At 43.8% G+C, this 24,687-nt stretch overlaps 1 protein-coding gene across 5 annotated transcripts in view; it reads left to right on the top strand.

Moving 5' to 3' along the window:
* LOC147109379 (uncharacterized) overlaps window positions 1–24,687 on the top strand; it is a 71,990-nt gene that overhangs the window by 42,849 nt on the left and 4,454 nt on the right. For 2 of the 5 annotated variants that reach the window (XR_015080259.1, XR_015080262.1), the window contains exons 2-3: window positions 12,290–12,426; window positions 22,388–22,494. The gene's annotated coding sequence lies outside the window, so the exon portion shown is untranslated. Of the gene's footprint in view, window positions 1–7,375; window positions 7,460–11,066; window positions 11,194–12,289; window positions 12,427–22,387; window positions 22,495–24,687 lie in introns of those variants that run through there. The other 3 variants (XR_015080260.1, XR_015080261.1, XR_015080263.1) reach the window with 3 other exon arrangements.

Raw genomic sequence — 24,687 nt, 5'->3', positions numbered from 1 at the left:
TCCATTTTGTCACAGTAATATTCTCCATGTCTACACTTTATTGTAACATTCAGCAGTTTGTTTCTCACTATTCCCTTTGTCATGTTGATAACATTTCCAAGCCTCTGAAGCAGTTAAGATTTACCATCCTGCCCTATTCAGGAACAAAGTATAATCTCACTTAATATTAAAGCCAAACAAAATTAAAAACATTGTTTGTTTTGTAAAAGCTAATCTATATTTGTTCATTCTTACTTCAATAGTAGAAACTTAGTGAAAGAGAAAGTGACATTTTGAAAGTTAAAAATGTCCTCCTGTACTCTGGTTGAAAAGGAAACTCCCTCCAGGTGCATGACTCCAGAAATGGCAGTTTTGCTTAGCTAAACTATTGTGCAGAACTTGGCAGTGGCTTCAAGATTTTAAAAATGTAGTGTGGCTGCCAAAAACTAGACAGTAATGTTACTACTTGGCAGAATTACAGCTCTTTCAGAGACTGGGCCTCTTTAAAAAGGCAGCAACAGTTTTTTGTTTTTGCTTTAAGCCAAGCACTAACTGCATATTCTGTGGACTCCCTTTAACATTCTGATGTTCCGTGTATGGCATTCATTTAACTAAGGCTTGCTTGCTGTTCAAGAAATGGTATTCAGAAAATTCTCCCTAGAGCACCACTCCCACTATAGAATGCTCCTTGTATGTCTCCAAAAGACTACTTTTTTATGAGAAGTATACATGTAATAGAGGAGCACTTGGCACATGTAAGTGAAAGACTAGTTTATGGAATGGTAGCTCCCATTGTATTCCTGATTTAAGAAAATAAAATGCACACAATAATACTAAAACAATATCGTTTACTGTCCAGTAGAATTTTAAAAATGGAACTGGTTAAGATGTTTTATACAAAAAAGAAATGAGTACTCATGGTCAGATGGGGAGAAAGGAGTAGAATTAAATCTTGCAAGGGTCAGAGCTTGAACCAGCACTTCTAATAATCTACATAAATGAAATGTGTAATACCAGCTAACTAAACTTGTCAAATTTGACGACACAAAATAGGGAAAGCAATAGAGACTTGAAAATGCAACTAAAGATTTGCAATGTAATTTAGATCAGTTTTGCAACTGTGCGGATGAATTAAATTTAACACTGATAAAAAAAAAATTGCATCTATATAGCGCCTTTCACAACCTCAAGATATCACAAAGTGCTTTATAGTCAATATATTAAGTACAACGTTTCTGTCTCTCTTTTATCTCTCTCTCTCAATTCCATATGTCTTTTCCAATATTAATGCTGCTTTCTGCACATGATTTAAATCTAATTTATACTTCCTGGTTTATACTTCCTGGTTTAGACTGTGTGTCTCAGTGAGGATTCTTCAATTTGATTGGTTGAAGAGCATCGCTGTTTCTTGACCTGCTCACGTGCTACAGAGTGCCTGTAGAGGGTGCCGCGCTGGAAGAGATGCCAGATTTGAGCAAGTCTCCGCTCGAAAGCCTGTAAAAACTTTGTGGGCAGCTGTCAGTGAGGTTAACCCCCCTGCGGCCTTCCTTCGCCGCTGACCGCAAAATCCAGGCCAATATTTCTTGAGCGCTGATGTCAAATTATATCGGAAGGAGATTGGTGTTGGTGGGCTGTACAACAACTGGTGACTCACACAAGGCTTTGTCCAACACAAAAGCTGGCAGATAGTGAACGTTTTAGTCACCAATGCTGCTTAAAAATGATTACATCTAATATCTCAAGTATATCATTCCTCCTGTAAGTGTTACCTCATTCCTGTTTAGCGCTGAAACTTATCTAATCACTCTATACTTACCTCCCAGTCATCCAAGCTTTGTCGGTCTTTCAGCTTCTAAAATCAGACCTGTGGTGATGCCAGTTTACTGAATGGTCCCTCCATTGTATTCCTGATCTGAGAAAATAGATGCTGGTGCTATATTCCCTAGCGTTTAGAAGAATGAGCAGTGATCTTATTGAAAGAAAGAAAATTCTTAAGGAGCTTGACAGGGTAGATGCTGGGAGGTGTTTCCCTGGCTGGGGAGTCTAGAACTGGGGCAATAGTCTCAGAATAAGGGGTCGGCTATTTAAGACTGAGATGAGGAGAAATTTCTTCACTCAAACGTTGTGAAACTTTGGAATTCTCTACCCCAGAGGGTTGTGGAGGCTCAGTCGTTGCGTATCGATAGTTTTTGGGGATTGGGCGGGAAGGTGGAGTTGAGGTAGAAGATCAGCTATGATCTTATTGAATGGCAGAGCAGGCTCGAGGGACTGAAAGGCCTATTCCTGCTCCTATTTCTTGTTATGCACATCTTTTCTGCCACAACTCTTCTACGACCAACACTTCAGCCTTTCCTGAAAAACCAACCTGCCCCAGGAACCCTCCATTACCATGCCTTTGTTGGCAGCACCCCACAACCACTGTGTTCCCATCTTCCAGCACTTCCACACCTAGCAATCCCCTTCTCCTGTGCTCCCACCCCCAACATCTCTCTTTCTCTTAGTGCTCCAGATTCTGAATCTCCACTTCTGCTATACCTTGGTATCTCCTTTCAGTGCTTCTTCATCCTGAAACCCTCTATATAAAAAGGAAGAGAGTAGCTAAAGTAAACGTTGGTCCCTTAGAGGATGAGAATGGGAAATGGGGAAATGGCAGAGACTCTGAACAAATATTTTGTATCTGTCTTCACGGTAGAAGACACTAACAATAATAGACAATCAAGGGGCCACAGGGAGGGGGGAACTAAAGACAATCACTATCACTCAGGAAAAAGTACTTGGTAAAATAATGGGACTAAAAGACAAGTCCCCTGGACCAGATGGCCTGCATCCCAGGGTCTTAAAAGAAGTTACTGCAGAGATAGTGGATGCATTGGTTGCAATATACCAAAATTCCCTGGACTCTGTAGAGGTCCCAGCAGATTGGAAAACCACAAATGTAACACCCCTATTTCAGAAAGGAGGGAGACAGAAAGCAATAAACTATAGACCAGTTAGCCTAACATCTGTCATTGGGGAAAATGCTGAAGTCCTTCATTAAGGAAGCAGTAGCAGGACATTTGGAAAATCATAATGCAGTCAAGCAGAGTCAGCATGGTTTTATGAAAGGGAAATCATGTTTAACAAATTTGCTGGAGTTCTTTGTCCACCCTGCTCGTTACATCCTCAAAGGTGAGCCAGTGGATGTGGTGTATTTGGATTTCCAGAAGGCATTCGATAAGGTGCCACATAAAAGGTTACTGCATAAGATAAGCGCTCACGGAGTTGGGGGTAATATATTAGCATGGATAGAGAATTGGCTAACTAACAGAAAGCAGAGAGTCGGGATAAATGGGTCATTTTCCGGTTGGCAAATGGTAACTAGTAGGGTGGGTGCTGGGGCATCAACTATTTACAATCTACATTAATAACTTGGATGAAGGGACCAAGTGTAATGTAGCCAAGTTTGCAGATGATACAAAGATGGGTGGGAAAGCAGTTGTGCAGAGGACTTCAAAGAATCTGCAAAGGGATATAGACAGCCTAAGTGAGTGGGCAAACATTTGGTAGATGGAGTATAACGTGGAAAAGTGCGAGGTTACCCACTTTGGCAGGAAAAATAAAAAAGCAAATTATTATTTAAATGGCGAGAGATTACAAAATGCTACAGTTCAGAGAGACCCGAGGGTCCTTGTGCATGAAACACAAAAAGTTAGCATGCAGGTACAGCAAGTAATCAAAAAGGCAAATGGAATGTTGGCCTTTATTGCAAGGGGATTGGAATATAAAAGCAGGGAAGTCCTGCTACAACTGTACAGGGTATTGGTGAGACCACACCTTGAGTACTGCGTACAGTTTTGGTCTCCTTATTTAAGGAAGAATATACTTGCATTGGAGGCAGTTCAGAGACGATTCACACAGTTGATTCCTGAGAGGAGGGGGTTGACTTATGAAGAAAGGTTGAGCAGGCTGGGCCTATACTCATTGGAATTTAGAAGAATGAGAGGTGATCTTATTGAAACATATAAGATACTGAGGGGGCTCGACAAGGTAGATGCAGAGAGGATGTTTCTCCTCGTGGGGAAATCTAGAACTCGGGAGCACAGTTTCAGAATAAAGGGTCGCCCTTTTAGAACTGAGATGAGGAGGAATTTCTTCTGAGGGTCATAAATCTGTGGAATTCTCTGCCGCAGAGAGCTGTGGAGGCTGGGTCATTAAATACATTTAAGGTGGAGATAGACACATTTTTGCAAGATAAGGGAGTGAAGGGTTATGGGGAGCAGGCAGGGAAGTGGTTTCGAGCCCAAGATGAGCCATGATCTCATTGAATGGCGGAGCAGGCTCGAGGGGCCAAGTGGCCTATTCCTGCTCCTATTTCTTATGTTCCCAGTCCAACATTACAACAGTGACTACACTTCAAAATTACTTCATTGGCTGTAAAGCACTTTGGGATGTCCTGAGGTCATGACAGGTGCTATATAAATGCAAGTCTTTCTTTTAATAACCACCCTCTCAACTGATGGTGCCCCCTACTCCCCAGTAATGCAGCATTCAGTTTTTATTAAAATCACAGAAAATTAATGGCCATGATTAATGTGCCTAACGAACCATAAAGCAATGCACCCTCAGACTCTGACCGTGAGCAACATCACAGATCACTGTGTTAAGTGGTTGCATACGGTACCCACTTCCTGTAAGTATCATACGACATCTTACGTGCCTTGCTGCCTGTCACACTTAAACTTATCTATTTGTACCTATTACTGGTCGATCTTCCATGACATTATACCCAATAAGTCAGAGAATATGGTCACACTCTTGCCTGCATCTGATATCTTCATATTGCTGATTCTTCCTTTCACTCTTACTTTTATCTCCTTTTTCTCCTCTCTGCTGTTTCTGTCCCCTTAACTCTTTACTTATCTTGTTTTCCTTTCAGGAGGTGTGGCATGGTCATGTCCCTATTCCTTCATCTTCCCTATACCCATTTTCCTTCCTCCGCACTCCCATCACTATCTCTACCTCTTCCTCTTCTGAATGACCCACACAATCCTTGTATCCTCTGCTCCTGTCTCCCTTAACTCCTCATTCATTCTCTATCAAGCTTCCCCTCTGCCAAAGGTGGGTCCTGATGCAGGAGGCCCCTTCACCCTCAACCAGTTTCCCGCTTGACTTTCCTATCTGTTTTCCTCGAGACTTATTTTAATTTTAAAGTTCACCTTTTTTTAAAAAAAAAAAAAAAAAAAAAAAATTTGAATGTGGGTCCTTCCTGTCTACCTTTTCATGTTTTTCGCTCTTAGAACCTCTCTTTCACAGGTGTGTGTGATTAGCATTAACTTTTTTTCTGTCAGGTGGCCTCAAATGACCTCAAAATTCAATTATTTGTTCTGAAAATTGAAGTAAGGGTAAATGAAGAAAATCTTTTTCTTTTTTTCCAAAATTTATAGAACACAAAACAAAATCTACAAAGAGTGTAATCACAACATTTTAACTCGGACACACTCCGGCTCTATTTAAAAAGAAGCACTCCATATAAATTTTACCTCCATAAAGCTTTTGAAATTTGACCATAGTTTTAAAATTATTTTTAAAAAGCTACTAGGCAGAAAGTGCTACAAAGTAGAGGAAAAAATCCCGTCCGTACAGCTGACTGATACCCACATCGTTTGAGAAATTAGGTACATTGCACATGCTCAGACTGCACAGTCTTGATTCAATTCAATCACTGCTCCTGGCAAAGATATCGGCCTGGAATTTGTGGTGGGTTGTTCGTTCGCTGTTATTACCCCTTTAAAACTGACCGCAACTTCAGAATTTAGCGCATGTGCATCCTAACACGGAAATCATGAAGTTGCAATCGGTCATGCACTACTCCGACACTGGCTGCACTGTGGGCACCCGCCCCACCCCCCAGCCGGCAATCGGGGCAATCAGTGAAACTGACAAACTTTGGCTTTTCCGCAGTAATATTGCTGCTAAATACCCCATTAAAAGTTAGACCTTGTTGGATTAGGTGTAACTGGCGTATTGACTGCTAAACAAACATTATGGCCCTGAAAAACTCATTTTAATTTTGTGAAGTGTCAAATTGTTCCATTTTAATAAAAAATTACAATTTTTAAGAAACTTAAAAATTACTTTTTCAAAGTTTGTTCATATATATTTCAGATTTACCTTTTCCCTGTGTGTGCCTCAATCTTTGTTTTGCTCTCTAACATTTTTAAAAAGTCAGAATAAAAGGAGCTTCTTCACTTCCTGGTTCCCTGTCTTGAGAATTCGACATTGTGATTGGCTGCTTAGACAACTTGTTGACATCACAGCAGCTCGCGCTATGGAATTCCCACTGCACTGCACTGATCTCGACTGAACGTCGGAAAAGCCAAACTTCTCGCCACAGAGATCGCAAGATCTTTGTGGGAAACTTTCTTCGGGGCCAGCAGCAACTCCTTTGCTTCACTGCTGACTGCAAATTACAGGCCATTATAAGTCTAGGCTTTCGGGAAAGACAGAGGCCTTCAAGTAAAAACTTTAATGAAGGCATTAAAAAGTAAAAGACAATTGAACATGTGTATGTCATGTTATTGTGAAATGTCCATTTTTGATTTTTTTCTTCAATTTTGTTTAAAGCTTTATTTTCGATGTTGAGAAATTTCAGTTTGAAAAATGGTAGCTGAAGGAAATTTTCCAGAAGTATTTTGAACCATTTATGGGAACCCAGTGGCTAGAATATGCAGTCTCTTACTATAAAATAGCATCTATTGTGTCACAATGTGACAACTTTAACATTGAAAATACCTATCACACCAGCACCTACAGGAGTAACATGATGCAGGTACTCATAAAACATGCACCCCATGCACCAAATTTTATATATGATACTTGCCTCCCACTGAGTCCACCTAGGTTGAGCTGTGTCTTTTTCTGTGTGTGTGACCTTGATTTTTAACTTTTAAATGTACTGCTACAAAGAATGAAGCCAGAACTGTTGTAGACTAAAATGCTTCATTTTTGTCTGTTAACATTTGAGATTGAGCTGCAGTGAAGCTGTATTTTTCCTCCTCCCACCCTGAGCTTCACTGGGCAATGACTGAGTTGGCCCATTCCGATGAGCTGAAACTTGCTCACTGAGGAGCATTTAGTAGATTGTACTTGAAGGAATTTTTTTAACGAGTGTAAAGCTTAAACTGCAGGGCAGTGACGGTCAATTGTTAAGCCACTATGGCGTACCAATTGTTGCAAGCAGTAAATGTAGGATGAAAGACGATTGAATTAGTCCCATCTGACTCACTGAGCAGTTATGGTATTCTAAACAACAAGTCAATAAACATTGGTTGAACCCAAAAATTCAATCTCTTGATTTCATTTTGCAGCTGTTTGTTTTGTTGTAGTGAATAGTCCTATATATTTTTTTCCCCTCTAGTCTCCTGAAGGTGCTGGCTTGTGATGAAAAATTTCTTTGGATGTTAGCAGCCCTCCTGTACCTTGCCGAGGTGGCTATTCATAGGTGAGTGTAGATGGTAAGTTTAGCAGGATGTTTGGAGCCATTATAGCCAAGCTTTGATCCTACCCAAAAATAAATGCTGTTCAGCAAGGGTCAATGGACAGTAATTGGTAACTGGAAATCTGAACTTTTTTCTTTCTCAATTACAAGCTCATTGGCAGTGGCCAACTGCACTCTCTTAAACTCCGCTAACTCAGCTAGACCCAGATTGAACTTGGAACTATAAAAGTTTTGTAGTACGGAAGGAGGCCATTTGGCCCATCCTGTCTGTACTGGCTGTTTGCTGGAGCAATCCAAAATGAATCCTATTGTCCTGCTGCCTCACCATTGCCTTATATCTGCTTTAAATAATTGATCCAATTTTCCCTTAAAAGGTGCAATAATTTCTGCATCAACTACTTCATGTGGCAAAGTGTTCCATGCTCCAATAACTCTACAGAATTGTTTTCTCCTCATAGGTATATTTTCCCATATCTAGCATTATGCTGGTGAATCTATGCTCTAAGGCTTTAATGCCTTTTCTGTAATTGTGGCCCAAAACTGCACATACTACTCCTAAAGTGTTTTGTATAAATTCATCATTACTTCTTTCTTGTACTCTGTTCCCCTATTTTATAAAATCCAAAATGTTGTTAGCCTTTCTTATGGTTATATCCTTTTTTGCACTTTGATGGAATTATGCATTTGAACCCCAGGTCTGTCTGTTCATCTACACACATTCTTTACATATGAATATATTCTCATTCCTTGTTTATCCCCTCTCAATGTATTGCCTCATTAAATTGTATCTGCCACCTGTCTACCCATTACACTAACACCAAATTTCTATCCATGCTGCTGTATTTCCTCATACCATTCGCCTGAATATTTCTACCACGGGCTCTCCAGCGACACCTTGGAAAATCCATATGCATCTACTGCCTTCCTTTTACCTATCCATTCAGGTCACTTATTCAAAAAAAACAGCGGCATGTCATCTTTGATAAGTTTAACAAATCCATGCTGGTTGTCCTTGATTTAGCCCGTGCATTTTTAAATGCTTACTAATTTTATCTTAGATTCTCAGGGTTTGCCCACAACTGACAGACTAACTAGTCTATGGTTAGCCAGTTGACCCTCTCCCTTGAACAAAGGTATTACATTGGCTACTCTCCAGTCCAGTGGCACAATTTTCATATTTAAGGATGATTGAAAATTTGTGCTAGGAGTCGCTGCTATCTCCTCTCTGACTCCTTTCAGCAGCTTAGGATGCATGTCATCAACACCGAGTGACTTATCCACAGTTCAGAATCAATTCCTTTTCTAGTTATCTCCAACGATTGTTCTTTTCTCCTGTAGTACATCTACAATCTCTCTTGCACCATCATTTGTTTAAAAAAAAAAGCCAAATATTTATTTAAAATATCTTCATCTTCCATAATTGAACTTCATCCTTCCTTTCTAACTGTTCTTTTTATAGCTTACAATACTGTTCAATGAAGACCAGGATGTTTTATAACAGGCAGAGCATCTACCCACTCGGCCATTGGGAGAGCTTCTATTTTATGCTTTTGTATGAAATTGTTCAGCTGTTTGGGTTTAGAAGATATCTTGTGGTGTAAGCGAGTTTAATGAAAATGATAGGGATATCCAACCCTAAAGTGTCCTTGTATGACTAGTATTTTTTTTTTCTTCCTGAACATGACAGGGAAACTCCTACTTGTACTAATTACTTTCTACTGCATACACCATTTACTGCTGTAGATTTTTAGTGTCAGTTCAATTTATTTCTAAGGACTAGTTTGTATAAAACCGTAATTGTCAAACATTTAATTGTTTGTTTCCTCTTTCTCCGTCCCAAAAAGAAAATAACAAATGCTCAACATTAAAGGTTTCGATACAGCGCTTAAGATTGTGTGCACATTTAATTTAATCTTTTTATTTGGTTCTGAACTATTAAGAACTCTGCGGTGGCCCAGAGTGAGATTGAATTGTTTCATCGGTGTCTCTTGTGTTAAATGGAACTTCTGATGTTGCCCAATGTGATCTTGTCTGGAAAGATTAAACCCTGGCATATGGCCGTTGTGGCTTTTTCTCCTCTGCTCATTTCTCTTTCTCTTCCTCCCTTTGCATCCTAGAGGAAAAATTGCTAATTTCCACAAGCATGGTTGGCACGTGTGTCTTAGTATCTTGTACACAGCAAGTACATATTGTTCATGTATGTGCATATGGTCGTGGTCCTTTCCCAGATTGAGTGGCTTAACTGATCCACAATTTGGTGAGGGCCAAGGTTCCCATATTTCTTGAAGGTGAAAATGTAATCTTATGGAATGAGCGAACTTCAATACATTATCAGCCTCAAGAATACTGTTATTACCAAAGATCGCCTCATTAGTCAGGACAGACTAACGAACCGTACCATAACATGTTTGCTGCTGTTGTCTGAGAAATGTTATGAATCTGTGCACATTAGAGGCCCAGCAAGTTGAAGCAAAGCTCATTTCGTTCCTTATCTGCGCATTCTGCTGAATTCTGTTGGAAGAGATTCGGGGCTCTGAGCCCAAAAGGTGTAGAAATGGGTTTCTTTTTCTCTTGGCGTCTCTCTTTTTGGTTTTGATTTGAATTTCTTTGTAGTGGTGCAGTTAAAACTTGTTCCTTAATAGAAATATACGGCCACATATTTAGGTTGAAAATGCAACAAGTAACAAAATTGTAGCTGTAATTTTATAGGGCATTGCCAGGGATGAGCACAAAATATTAAATTGCTTCTAATATGCAAGAGTCTACTTTTGTGTGCCTCCAGCGATCATCCTGTATTGTATATGTTGCATTTTTTTAAAAATTTCCTTCCTAAAAGATTTAGTGCTTTCTTGTGGTCTATTATTTTATAAATGTACAAATGTGGATTACAGGAAACAAAGATGCAAAGCTTTTTGCAGTGATAGTCATATTACAGCTGTGTTCAACACAAGTTCAGATCTCTCCAACTGTGTTTTTTTGTTCTGCAGCTGTCTCATTTAAAAGTTGCAATGTGATGCTTTATTTGGGAGCTCAGCAGTTCAGACATTTATGTCGAATCTGTTTCCAGTGTGAAACTTAAAACTACATTTTTTTTCACTCTTGTTCTCATGTCTATATTTTAGTATTTCAGAAATGAAGCCAAAAAGCCATGGCAGATTTACACATTGTACTGTTATTTTGGTGTAACTTGTAGCGTCTAAACTATATTAGTATAGTTGCTCTCCTATGGCATTCTACATGGGGAGTTGAGATTAAATGCAGTCTTTGGGTGAAGTGTGTTGGAGTATGGGGATTTAATTGCACCAGGCATACAGTGTGGAGTGGATTCCCTGTGGTAATAAGCAAAAGGATCCTCTTGCAATCTTTTCAGTCAGAAATGTTGGCAATCCTCGGCTATCTACGTGTATTATGTTTGTTTTCTTTATTGCACTATTGATGAGATTTAAAAAGTCAACTTGTACTTCTGGTGGATTGCACTACATTTCATCTTAGCATTCACTTCTTGTGATGTTCATGCAACATGTCAATTGATCTTCACATCCATATTTCGTGTAAATGTTTGATTCTCCTCTTCTCTTTCTTCCCCCCCCCCCCCCCCCCCCCGGGCAGGGGGGTGCTTGGCGTGGGGTTGTTGGAGCAGCAGAGGCAGCTGAATGAATGATCGCGATCAGGGTGGCAAAAACGTCCCTGTCCTTTTATTTGTTGGAGGTGAAGGGCGCAGGAGAGAGGAGTTTAAGGTAGGGAGTGAAGAAAAGCTTGGGGTGGTTAGCTTTGCTCTCAAGGATGACTGTAGAATATTGGAAAGTTTTGGCAGAGAAGGGTGAGATCCCATGGGACTTTATCGTCCAGCCACATCTGATGTATGGCTACACCAGTTTCGCGACAGATATGCTTAAGGCTGCACCCCTTGAACTTGAGGGAACAAAGATGGGAGCCATACCGGGGGAATGACTGGGTTGGGAGAGAGTTACGGTTTTGCTGGGGTCAAGGGCACCAAACTAGAGGTGAGGGAATGGTTGAGCACATTAACAGCTGCTGAAGTATCGTGGAGAATAGAGGGACAAAGGTTAGGCAGCTGGTAGTTTGAAAGCACTGGTGTAACTGGCTTAGGGCAGACCGAAGGAAGTGGAGTTTGAAAATATGGGTGGTGAGGGATACAAGGAAGTGATCGGAAATGGCCTGGTCTGTCATCGAGACCATGTAAGATGGCATGTTCGAGGGTGTGGCCGTGAATATAGGGAGGATAGGAGGGCAGTGAAATCAGACGAGAGTCCACTGTGGAAAACTTGGGGGTTAGTGGACGATGAGAATTTTAAAGGAGAGGCAAGAGTGAGGTGAGGTGTACAAAGGAGAAGGTACCAGAGGAGTAGGGAGAGAGAACAAGGCATTATTAATAACAGGTTAATGTGAATGCCACACAACATCTCAATATTTCCCATACTATTAGTAATGAAGTTAGGAAACACAAAATGTTTCATTGACGTATGAACAAAAAAGTGTTCTCTAAGCAATAGTCAGTTTCTCTCTAGTTTGGGGGTTTTAATAAGAGAGAAACTCAAAATTGCTGATTGAAAAAATGTGGGAGAATGAAGTGGATTCTGAAAGTGCACTTCATGTCACACCAACATTGGGAACCTTCAGGGGGGCGGTGGTGGTGGGAAGAGAAAGAAACAGAGAGAAGAATTGTTTAGACCTGCATCCTGCCATTTAATCACAACCAATACGAGAGCATCAATGGGCTGTGCTTTTTTTCCCCCCCTCTGAAAAAAGTAATAAATGTGTGTAAGAATGGCATATGGTCATGTTTACATGGATTTCTCTCTTGGTTTATAGATCTGTTCTCTCACTTCAAAATGCCTGTTTTGTGATGGAATCGGTTGAAATGGTTTTCATCTGATTAAATCGATGTGTTTTACATTTCGGCATTCCATGGTCATGAAATATCCATTGCGAACCGCACCAAGGGTCTGGTAAGTGTCTGAATCTAGAATGACCTTCAGTATGTTTTGTGAAGCTCTGCAATCTGAATCTGGAATTGTGCCTAAAGGAGACTGGCTCAGCAGCTTCCAAATGCTGCTCGGTACCTGGAGTCAGCGCAAGTAATAAATCGTTCCAGTAACCAGGCAACAATCCCCCTAACATTCTGGTCATCATACACAAGCTTCGCTTTTAATCAATAAACCTACATTTTAATGTTTTTTTAAATCTTTTGGATTATCTTTAACTGCAATACTAAGGCCATCAACATTTTAAGAATCTATTTTTAAACTAGTGGATTGTATTACAATCCAGGCACCTATTTATCATCCAACAACATACACTACTTTTTTGATTCTGTGCCAAATTCTATATTGTTATAGAGCATGTATCAACTCTGCATGTATACCAAAGCTATTCCACTTCCCTCCCCTGGGCAGTCATTTCCTTGGGTGGGGTGGTGGGAAGAAGAGCAGGAGAACAAAGTGCCTTCCAACAGTCCGAGGGAATAACTGGAGGTAATGCAAAACTGGTTTATTGAAGTGGATTAGCTTAATACAAAATGCAAAATACTGCAGATGCTGGCAATCTGCAATCTAAACAGAAAATGCTGGAAATACTTAACAGGTCAGGCAGTATCTGGAGAGAGAACAGAGTTAACGTTTCAGGTCTGAAGGCAGGAGAGATTAAATGACAAAAGGGATGGTAATGGGACAAGTAAAGAAACAAAAGATGGGTCTAGGAGCTGCAAATGGCAACAGCTGAATCATTGCCAGCACCTGCTAGTTGGAAAAAATGGGAGCCGTGGTTATGATCTGAAATTGTTGAACTCTATGTCAAGTCCAGAAGGCTCTAAAGTGCCTAATCGAAAGATGAGGTGCTGTTCGAGCCGGAGCTCGAGCTGCACATTAGTCTAAGTCGAGTCAGGGCTGCTCATCTCAATGACTCTTACCAAAGAAAGAGACTGGTGCGGAGTCTTTCCTCTCCCGGTACCCAGAGTAAAACGGCAGGGGGATTCTCATCGCTGTCTTAGACATGGGAGTGGATCCCTGAGCACAAGGACTCCAGATAATGGCACACAATTGTAGTTGAGGCCTTGCGAAGCCTCGGGCTCCCGTACTCAGCACACTAAAGAGAACAAATCTCACATCGGAAGCCCTGCAGACTCGAGCCACTCTGCCAAACGACCACAGACATATAATCAATTGATCAATCATTTCATTCATTTAGTAATGGAAGATTTTACACTACATTGTGTATTAAGATAAGTAATCTGACTACTATCTGAATTTGTTAAATTATTGGGAAGGTAGATGTGGGTGTGCTAATCAACACTGAATTGGCCCGTTTCAAATTTACCAATTTAACATTTTGCTCTCAAAGTGTGCGGCCCCTTTAAATTTGCTGCACGGTATCTCTTCCAGCAGCAGGAGCTGGTGAGCAGCCTGCGTGGGACCTCATGAGTGGTGTGGCCACGCACCTTGTGGGGAAACAGGTGTACGGCCTTCAACAGCTCACTAAAACTTAAGTGGCCTTCTAGCCCAAATAATGGCCCACCCCTGACTGAGGCCTCCAATTCTATTTCTTCCTATGAACTTCTACTTTTAGCTGCTGTTGTTCCTATTTGTACTGGCACCTAAAAGATGCTTCATTTGGGACAGTTGCAGCTACAAAAGCACCTATCCATTCCCCTTACAATTTCTCTCCCACTTCTTTGGCAACCACCGTTTCACCATGCTGGGGTTTTGCTCTTGATTAGGCTAAGGGATAGAAAAGAGTTGTGTGGATGGCTGTTTTTTGCACTGGAGGGAGGTATACAGTAGAAATCCCTGGGGTTCAGTACTAGGATGACTGTTGCTTTTGATGTACAAAATTGACTTGGAATACAGGGCACAATTTCTAAGTTTGCAGATGACACGAAACTTGTAAGTGAACAGTGAGGAAGATAGTGATAGACTTCAAGAGGACACAGACAGGCTGGTGGAATGGGCAGGCAGATGGCAGATGAAATTCAGCGCAGGAAAAAAGTGTGCGATGATGCATTTTGGTAGGAAGAATGAGGAAAGCTAAATGGTACAACCTGGGCTGGAATAGGGCTTTAAATTAAAAAGGTGGGGGGGGTGGAGGGATCAGTCGAGGGGAAATTTAAAAGAGAAAAGTCAAGGCAATGGAGCAGTGTGACGGGAAGGGACAGAGTTTAACAGTAATAGTGCATCAGCAAATGAGGAGAAAGCAGGGAATAATGGAAAAAAATTAAAGGATCTTTATTTGAATGCTTGAAGCATTCGTAACGAGATAGATGAATTAGTGGCACAGAGATAAATAGCCATTAGAGACGTGGTTGCAAGGTGACCAAGGTTGGGAACTAAATATTCCAGGGTACTTGACGTTTTGAAAAGACAGACAGAATGGAAAAGGAGGGGGGCAGCCTTGATAAAGGATGACATAAGGACAGTAGTAAGAAAGGATCATGGCTCGGAAGATCAGGAAGTAGAATCAGTATGGGTGGAGATAAGAAATAACAAGGGGCAGAAATCACTGGTGGGAGTAGTTTATAGGCCCCCAAACAGTACCTATACCGTTGGACAGTTTATTAATCAACAAATAATAGGAGCTTGAAACAAAGGTAATATAATCATGTGGGATTTTAATCTTCATATAGGTTGGGCAAATCAAATTGACAACTGTAATCTGGAGGATGAGTTCATGGAATGCATTTGAGACAGTTTCCTAGTACAATATGTTGTGGAGCCAACCAGGGAACAGGCTATTTTAGATTTTGTATTGTGTAATGAGACAGGGTTAATTAATAATCTCATAGTAAAGGCTCCTCTGGGAAACAGTGATCATAATGAGATAGAATTTCACATTGAGTTTGTGAATGAAATACTTCAGTCGGAAACAAGAGTCTTAAACTTAAATAAAGCCAATTACATAGGTAAGTGGGGTGAGTTGGCTCAGGTAGTTTGGAAAATTAGATTAAAAGGTATGTCAGTAGATAAGCAGTGGCAGACATTTAAAGAAATATTCCAAAATTCTCAATAAATATACATTCCATTGAGAAATAAAAACACCACAGGAAAAATTATCCATTCATGGGTAACTAAAGAAGGATAGTATTAGATTAAAAGAGGCTTATAATGTTGAAGAATAGTAGTAAGCCTGAGGATTGGGAAAGCTTTAGAAACCAGCAAAGGATGACCAAAAAATTGAGAACATATAGAATGAGTAAACGAATAAATATAAAAACAGATTGTAAGAGCTTCTACAAGTATGTAAAAAAGAAGAAAGTAGCAAAAGTAAGCGTTGGTTCCTTAGAGGCTGAGACAGGTGAAATTATAATGGAATAAGGAAATATCAGAGACTTTAAACAAATACTTTATCCGTCTTCCCCGTAGAAGACAAAGTATACCAAAAATAGTGGGGAACCAAGGGGCTAATAAGAGTGAGCAACTTAGTGATTAATATCAGTAGAGAAAAAGTACTTCAGAAATGAGGCCTACATCCTAGGGTTCTAAAGGCTGCAGAGATAGTGGATGCATTGATTGTGATCTTCCAAAATTCCTTAGATTCTAGAACGGTCCCAGCGGATTGGAAGGTAGCAAATGTAACTCCGCTATTTAAGAACGGAGGGAGAAAATGGGGAACTATAGGCCAGTTAGCCTGACATCAGCAATGGGGAAAATGCTGGAATCCATCAACAAGGAAGTGGTAACAGGGCACTTAGAAAATCATATGATTAGGCAGTCAACATGGTTTTATGAAAGGGAAATAGAGTTTAACAATTTAGAGTTTTTTGAGGATGTAACTAGCAGGGTAGATAAAGGGGAACCAATGGATGTGGTATATTTAGATTTCCAGAAGGTATTTGATAAGGTGCCACATAAAAGGTTGCTACACAAGATAAGGGCTCACGGGGTTGGGGGTAATACATTAGCATGGATAGAGGATTGGTTAATGGACAGAAAACAGAGTAGGGATAAATGGGTCATTTTCTTGTTGGCAGGCTGTAACTAGTGGAGTGCTACAAGGATCTGTGCTTGAGCCTCGGTTATTTACAATCTACACTAATGACTTGGATGAAGGGACCGAGTGCAGTGTATCCAAGTTTGCTGACGATACAAAGCTAGGTGGGAAAGTAAGCTGTGAGAAGGACACGAGCCTGCAAAGGGATATAGGCAGGTTAAGTGAGTGAGCAATAAGGTGGCAGTTGGAGTATAATGTGGGGAAATGTGAGGTTATTCAATTTGGTAGGAAGAATAGAAAAACAATATTTTTAAATGGTGAGAAACTATTAAATGTTGGTGTTCAGAGAGATTATGGGGTCCTTGTACAGGAAGCACAAAGTTAGCATGCAGGTACAGCAAGCAATAAGGAAGGCAAATGGCATGTTGGCCTTTATTGCAAGGGGGTTGGAGTAAGGAAGTCTTGCTGCAATTGTACAGGGCCTTGGTGAGACCACACCTGGAGTACTGTGCACAGTTTTGATCTCCTTATCTAAGGAAGGATATACTTGCTTTGGAGGTGGTGTAACGAAGGTTCACTAGATTGATTCCTGGGATGAGAGAGCTGTCCTATGATGAGAGATTGTGTAGAATGGGCCTATACTCTCTGGAGTTTAGAAGAATGAGAGGTGATCTCATTGAAACATACAAGATTCTGAAGGGGATTGACAGGGTAGATGCTGAGAGGTTGTTTCCCCTGGCTGGAGTGTCTAGAACTAGGGGGCATAGTCTCAGGCCATTTAAGACTGAGATGAGGAGGAATTTTTTCTTGGGGTTGTGAATCTTTGGAATTCTCTGCCCTAGAGGGCTGTGAATGCTGAGTCTTGAGTATATTCAAGGCTGAGAGAGATTTTTGGACTCTAGGGGAATCAAGGAATATGGAGATCGGGTGGGAAAGTGGAGTTGAGGTTGATTATCAGCCATGATCTTATTGAATGGCGGAGCAGGCTCGAGAGGCCCTATGGCCTACTCTTATTTCTTATGTTCTTACCCATGTCAAAGTTGCAGTCATTGGCACAGAACTTTCGTTTTCAATACTATTGTCAATTCAGCGCTCTAAGCGATTTGGAGGGGGTGGGCTTCACTACTGCTTCCAATCAACTCTTGTCGATGGATGATCATCCACGTTTCTTCCTCACTAACTCGCACTGTGATGCGCTATCAATTACTGAGAAAGACTGGAAGTTAAGAGAGTAACAGGCTTTTATTAGCTGAAGAACGAAGGCATGCCTCTAGTGGTCGACCGGTCCTGAATGCCTGGGGAACTGCAGAGCAGCCGCCTTTGTACCAGGGCATATGGGTGGAGCCAGCTGAGGCATGCACAGACAGGTACAACAATGGGCAAGAGTGAACAACAGTGAAGTGAACAACAGTGGTTTACCACATTCACCCCTTGCTTAAAAAATGAGTCCAACGGGATGAAGTGTATTAAAAGTTCGTATAATTAAGTCTTTCTGGGGGTCTTGTATGCCGTCGTGGCGACGGCCGAGGTGGTGCAGCTTCCGACGCCGAGTCCCGCGTGGGCCGGAGCACTGGCGTGTCGTCCTCATGGGTGTTGAGTTGGTTGGTGATCAGTGGCGGGCCACGGCGTGCCGTCTACAGGGGTTAGGTATGGGTCCGTTGCCGCCGGTGCATTGTGGGTAACGGTGATGTTGGTTTCAGGGGCCCCAGAGGGTGCGAGGTCTCGTATGGAGACTGTGTCCTCCCGCCCGTCCGGGTACGCAATGTAAGCATACTGGGGGTTGGCGTGGAGGAGGTCGACCCTCTCGACCAGGGGGTCCGTTTTATGGGTCCTCACGTGTCTTCTCAGTAGGACCGGCCCTGGGGACGTCAGCCATGGCGGTAGCGATGTCCCCGCTGTGGACTTCCTTGGGAAGACAAACATTTTCTCATGAGGGGTGGCGTTAGTGGCAGTGCAGAGCAGTGACCGAATAGAGTGGAGCGCCTCCTGCCAGCGGGAGGTCGGGAGGCCCCTAGACTTTAAGGCTAGCAGGGCAGCCTTCCAAACTGTCGCGTTCTCTCTTTCTACCTGTCCGTTCCCCCGGGGGTTGTAGCTGGTGGTCCTGCTCGTGGCAATACCTCTCACGAGCAGGTACTGGCGGAGTTCGTCGCTCATAAAACGATGAGCCCCGGTCGCTATGGATATAGCTGGGGAAACCGAACAAGGCGAAGAGGTCGTTCAGGCATTTAATGACCGTAGCACTGGTCATGTCTGGGCAGGGGATGGCAAACGGGAGTACTCGTCGATAGTGAGGAAGTACATATTGCGGTCAGAGGAGGGGAGGGGCCCTTTAAAATCGACGCTCGGGCGCTCAAAGGGGCGAGTGGCTTTTATCAGGTGTGCTCTGGCCTATAAAAGTGCGGTGTGCGGTTTGCACTCGGCACAGACTTGGCAGTTCCTGGTCATGGTCCTGACCACCTCGATGGCGTAAGGCAGGTTGCGGGCCTTGATGAAATGGAAGAACCTGGTGACCCCCGGGTGGCAGAGGTCATTGTGGAGGGCCCGCAGTCTATCAACCTGTGCGTTGGCACATGTACCTCGTGATAGAGCATCCGGGGGCTCATTGAGTTTCCCGGGCCGGTACAAGATATCGTAATTGTAGGTGGAAAGTTCAATTCTCCACCTCAAAACCTTGTCGTTTTTGATTTTGCCCCTCTGCTTGTTATTAAACATAAAAGCAACTGAACGCTGGTCAGTGAGTAGGGTGAATCGTTTTCTGGTCAGGTAATGCCTCCAATGTCGCACAGCTTCCACAATGGCCCGGGCCTCCTTTTCGAGAGAGGAGTGTCTGATTTCGGAGCCTTGGAGGGTTCGTGAAAAGAAGGCCACGGGCCTTCCCGCCTCGTTAAGGGTAGCGGCCAGGGCAAAGTCGGACGCATCGCTCTCCACCTGGAAAGGGATGGACTCGTCCACCGCGTGCATGGTGGCTTTAGCAATATCCTCTTTGATACGGTGGAAGGCTAAGCCGGCCTCTGCCGCCAGGGGAAAAGAGGTGGACTTGATAAGTGGACGGGCTTTGTCCGCATAATTAGGGACCCACTGGGCGTAGTAGGAGAAAAACCCCAGGCATCTCTTCAGGGCCTCGAGGCAGTGGGGCAGGGGAAGGGGAAGGTCCATAAGGGGACGCATCCGGTCGGGGTCGGGGCCGATGACTCAGTGTTCCACAACACAGCCAAGGATAGCGAGGCGGAATATGCACTTCTCCTTGTTATACGTAAGGTTTAGGAGTTGGGCAGTGCGGAGGAATTTGTCGAGGTTAGCATCATGGTCCTGCAGGTCATGGCCGCAGATGGTCACATTGTCCAGGTAGGGAAAAGTGGCCTGCAACGCATTCTGGTCGACCATCCGGTCCATCTCCCTTTGGAAAACGGAGACCCCGTTGGTGATGCCGAAGGAAGTGGTAGAGGCGGCCGTTTGCCTCGAAGGCAGTATACTGGCGGTCCTCATAGCAGATAGGGAGTTGGTGGAGAATATGCGGTATTGTGCGATCTGATTGACCATATCAGATATGCGGGGGAGGGGGTATGCGTCGAGTTTGGTATATCGATTAATTGTTTGGCTGTAGTCAATGACCAGGCACTGCTTCTCGCCGGTCTTGACGACCACAACCTGGGCTCGCCAGGGGCTGGTGCTAGCTTCAATAATCCCCTCCTTCAGGAGCCGCTCCACCTCAGATTTAATAAAAACTCTCTGTCACCAGCGCTGTATCGCCTGCTTTTGGTGGCGATGGGCTTACAGTCGTGGGCGAGGTTAGCGAACAACAGGGGGCGGGGGGGGTGTGACTTTAAGCGTGGAGAGGCTGCAAAAGGTGCGCGGCGGGCAATTTGAAAACTGCTGGTTGCAGACTGAGTGGGGGAAGGGATCCACCGTACGCCATCGTGACACTCTTAAGGTGGCACTGAAAATCCAACCCCAGTAGAACGGCAGCGCAGAGATGGGGCAGGACAAGCAGTTTAAAGTTTCTGTACTCTGTGCCCCTCACCGAAAGGGTCACCACGCAGTAGCCGCCGACGTCCGCTGAATGGGACTTGGAGGCCATGGAGACCCGGTGGCGCGCTGGCAGGACCGGGAGAGAGTAACGCCGCACCGTGTCGGGTTGGATAAAGCTCTCCGTGCTGCTGCAGTCAAAGGCAGGTCGTGGCGTGGCTGTTTACCTTAATGTCCATCACGGACCTGGCTAGTTGGTGAGGTCTAGATTGGTCCAGTGTAACGGAGGCCAGCGTAGGGTCAGGCGTGTCGCTGCAGTCATCAGGTGAGTCGGGGGCCCGTTGCAAAAATGGCGGCCGGAACGGATCACCCACGGTCGAAGGCGTCCAAGATGGCGGCGCCCATGATCCACACGCGGCTGGAGGTGTACAAGATGGCATCGTCCAAGATGGCGGCCCGCTCGGCCCACACGCGGCACTGCTGGAGTTTGGGGTAGGTTTAGCCTTGCAGATGCTGGCGTAGTGCCCTTTCTTCCCACAACCAGAGCAAGTAGTGTTTTTCGCCGGGCAGCGCGCTCTGGGGTGTTTGGCTTGGCCACAGAAGTAACACTTCGGGCCCCGGGACATAGCTGCAGAAGTTGGGCCGTTGGCAGGATGTGACGGGGGTGGCACGGCGCAGGGTGGTGGTCCTACCGTGTCCCAGGATGGCAGTGCCCGCGCCATCCACCATGCGGCCGCGCGGTCAGGGGCGTAGGCGTCCATATTCCGGTGGGCCACGTCTAGCGAGAGCCGTGGCCGCCTTCAGGTCGAGTTCGCCCTGCTCCAACAGTCTCTGCCGGGTGTAGTTGGACCTGAGGCCTGCGACGAAGGCGTCCCGGACAAGTTCTTCCGTGTACACCGCGGCCGACACCTCTTTACATTTGCAGGCCCGGCCGAGCACCTTCAGCGCCCGTAGGTATACCTCCATCGATTCCCCAGGTTGCTGTTTGCGGGACCCCAGGAGGTGTCTGGCGTAAACCTCATTTACCGGGCGTGCGTACTGTTCTTGGAGGTCGAGAGCACCCTTGTAGGTAGTTGCATCTTGGCTGAGCGAATAAGCTTGGTGGTTCACCTTGGAGGTCAGAATTTTTAGTTTGTCGCCATCGTTTTGGACAGTTTCGACAGAGGCGTCTAGGAAAAATTCAAAGCATCGCAGCCAGTGTGCGAACTTGGTAGATGAAGCCGCCTCTTGAGGGTCAAGTTCCAGGTGTGCTGGTTTGAGGATTTGCTCCATCGAAAAAAAGTTTAGCTAATAAAATTGATGCGCTATCAATTACTGAGAAAGACTGGAAGTTAAGAGAGTAACAAACAGGCTTTTATTAGCTAAAGAACGAAGGCATGCCTCTAGTGGTCGACCGGTCCTGAATGCCCGGGGAACTGCAGAGCAGCCGCCTTTATACCAGGGCATATGGGTGGAGCCAGCTGAGACATGCACAGACAGGTACAACAATGGGCAAGAGTGAGACATCCAGAATTTCCCACTTTGCAGATACTGCCTATAACCGGCTTCAGCTATCCGTGCCCAGCCAACTTAATGAGTTAGCCTTTCGAGTATAATTTAGGCCTACTGCACCTCAAAGCTGAACTCTCTCCAAGACTGCACTCCTGCTCAGGCGAAACACAACACACTCCTGGCTTTTTGTACTCCACTGATCGCTCACTAGTAAGCTCAAATTTATTCTGTCGTATCCTAGATAATGGCTCAACTGCCACAGGAAAAAAAAGCCAATCACAACTAATCCTATTACTAGCTCAAACCAACCCACAGGTAAGTCACAGTAATTAATGTTAAACCATTCCTCGATTTGAATAGCTGTGATTTAAGTCAAAATACAATTTAAAAACTAAATACTTCTGCCCCGATCATTCCTGCTGAGGCTAAACACCTGGTATTGTGTATTGCATGGTTTCTCATCATTAAATTCCTAGGAGCCAGTTGAGCTGCAACTTGCATCATGGTGCTATTTCAATATCTTTCTTCCAGAGCCCTACTGGACTCCCACAATCCAGCATGAGGAGCCCCACAGACCCATAACCTCCCACTACAACTTTTTCACCTGCATGACAATTGATAGTGCAAAGGAACAAGAGGTAAGCAAACTGCTGCAGCTAGGAGGAAAGGATGGGCATTAACTAAGCAGAAATCTGACAAGCTCAGTCAGAGTGGTTGTATAGAGTTGGCATAAATGGAGTGCATTGTAAACAGAGTAAAAGTTGGGAACTTGAAGACTGGAAATTTGGTGCGTGGTTGGGGGGGGGGGGGGGGGGGGGCGGGTGGTGTGTGTGTGTGAGAAAGAGAGAGGTGCTGTTTTTTGCATCCAATACTTCGTGGTTTGTGTAAGCTTGAGGCAGTATTTAAAATATTGCCCAGCATTTTAGTGCTTAGTGCAAGTTAGTGTGTAAAACAAAAACTTACAACAGACTAAAAAGTAGATATAAATAATCTAGACTAAGATCGGGCAGAGCAGGTTGTGTGTCTGGACTGCAGTATGTGGGAGTTTGTGGATAGCAAGACCATCCCGAGTGAACACGTCTGCAGCAGATGTCTGTCTCTAATCTCTCCAGCTCAGTCCTTGAACTGGAGTGCGCGAGTTGGAGACACTGACACAATGAAGATGGAGGAGTATCTGCAGTTTGCTTCAGACCTCGGTCACACCTCAAGTGCAGGATCAGAATGAGGTTGGTGTGACCGATAGTGTACCCAGGTGAGATAGAACGAGGATCTGCAGAAACTGATTCTATCCCAACAGGTACAGTGCAGTTGCTACCTGTGAGGATAAGGGTAAAGACTAGCAGAAGGACAGCCAGAATGCTGACCCTAGCCCCTTGGAGCAGGGGGCTGTCCAAAGGAGGGAGGATGGGAAGCGTAATGTGGTAATTGTAGGGGATTCAATAATTAGGGGGACAGATAACATCCTTTTTAAGCAGGAGAGAGTCCCACATGGTATGTTGCCTACCTGTGTGAGCATGAGTAACCTATCAAACCAACTTGAAAGGGGAGGATCCAGTCGTTGTGGTCCATGTTGGGACCAACAATGTAGGAAAGAGTAGGCAAGAGGTGCTGTTTGAGGTCCTGTTGTTTAAATTTTAGCTCTTAATTGCTGGTTTCTCCAAAGGGTATTGATTTCTGGATTATTACCCAAGCCACGTGCAAATTGGCATAGGGATAAGCACATTAGGGAGGTGAACACGTGGCTGAAGGAATGGTGTGGGAAAGTAGTTCCATTTCATGGGACACTGGCACCAGTACTGGGACAGGAAGGAACTGTACCGTTGGGACAGGTTCCACCTGAACCAGACTGCTAGCAGAAAGGATAAATAGGGCGGTCACGAGAACTTTAAAATAATAAGGGGGAGGGTGGGGCTCAGGTGGAAAAGGTAGTATAAATAGTTCTAAAACAAACGTAAGGGGAGTAGAGCAGAGTAATGGCCAGAAATTGTGCTTTAAGCTCTACAGGTAAAGGAAAACAACATGTAAAATGAAACCAGGAGAGAAATGAGAAATAAATGAGTGTAAAACATTAGAGCAGAGGACAAGTTAGGATGTGTGACCCAAATAAAAGTGTTTTTATACAAACATATTGATAAGGAACAAATTCAACTTAGAAGGTATGACATGGTAGCCATTACCAAGACGTGGCTGCAAGACTCGGTACTGGGAACTAAATATACCAGGTTACTAGGTCTACAGGATAGAGGGAAAATGGTAGAGTGGGAGGAGTTGCCCAAGTAATTAAGGAAGAAATCACTTCAATGATGAGGATTAACAAGAGGTAAGCAGGCAGTGGAAACTTTATGGGTAGAATTTTTAAAAAATAGGAAAGGATTTAGGACTGGAGTGGGAGTTGTGTATAGGCTCCCTGGTAACATGTATACATGCAGAGATTAGACAAGCTTGTATCAATGGCACATTGGTTTTAATGGGGGATTTTAACTTTCATACTGCTTATCCCAATCAGAAAGGTGGTGACTTACTTCAGGACAATTTTCTGTAACTCTGCCCTAAAACCAACAAGGGAGCATGCCATTAGATTTAGTAATGAGCCAGACTTAGTTAACAGCCTAACGGTGCATGAACATTTATCGAATCGTGATCATATTGCCATACTTGCCATAGAGGGAGTGCAATAAAGGTTCACCAGACTGGTTCCTGGGAAGTGGGGATTGTCCTATGAGGAGATTTTGAGCAGACTAGGTCTATATTCTCGAGTTTAGAAGACTGAGAAGTGATCTCATTGACATACAAAATTCGTATAGGACTTGACAACAGGTTAGCTGCAGGGA

Source organism: Somniosus microcephalus, chromosome 12 (assembly GCF_052327205.1).
Source record: "Somniosus microcephalus isolate GS21.2 chromosome 12, FLI_Smic_1.0, whole genome shotgun sequence".
NCBI lineage: Eukaryota > Metazoa > Chordata > Chondrichthyes > Squaliformes > Somniosidae > Somniosus > Somniosus microcephalus.
Note: the sequence above shows the minus strand (reverse complement) of the source record. Positions and strands in the feature narration are given on the sequence as shown.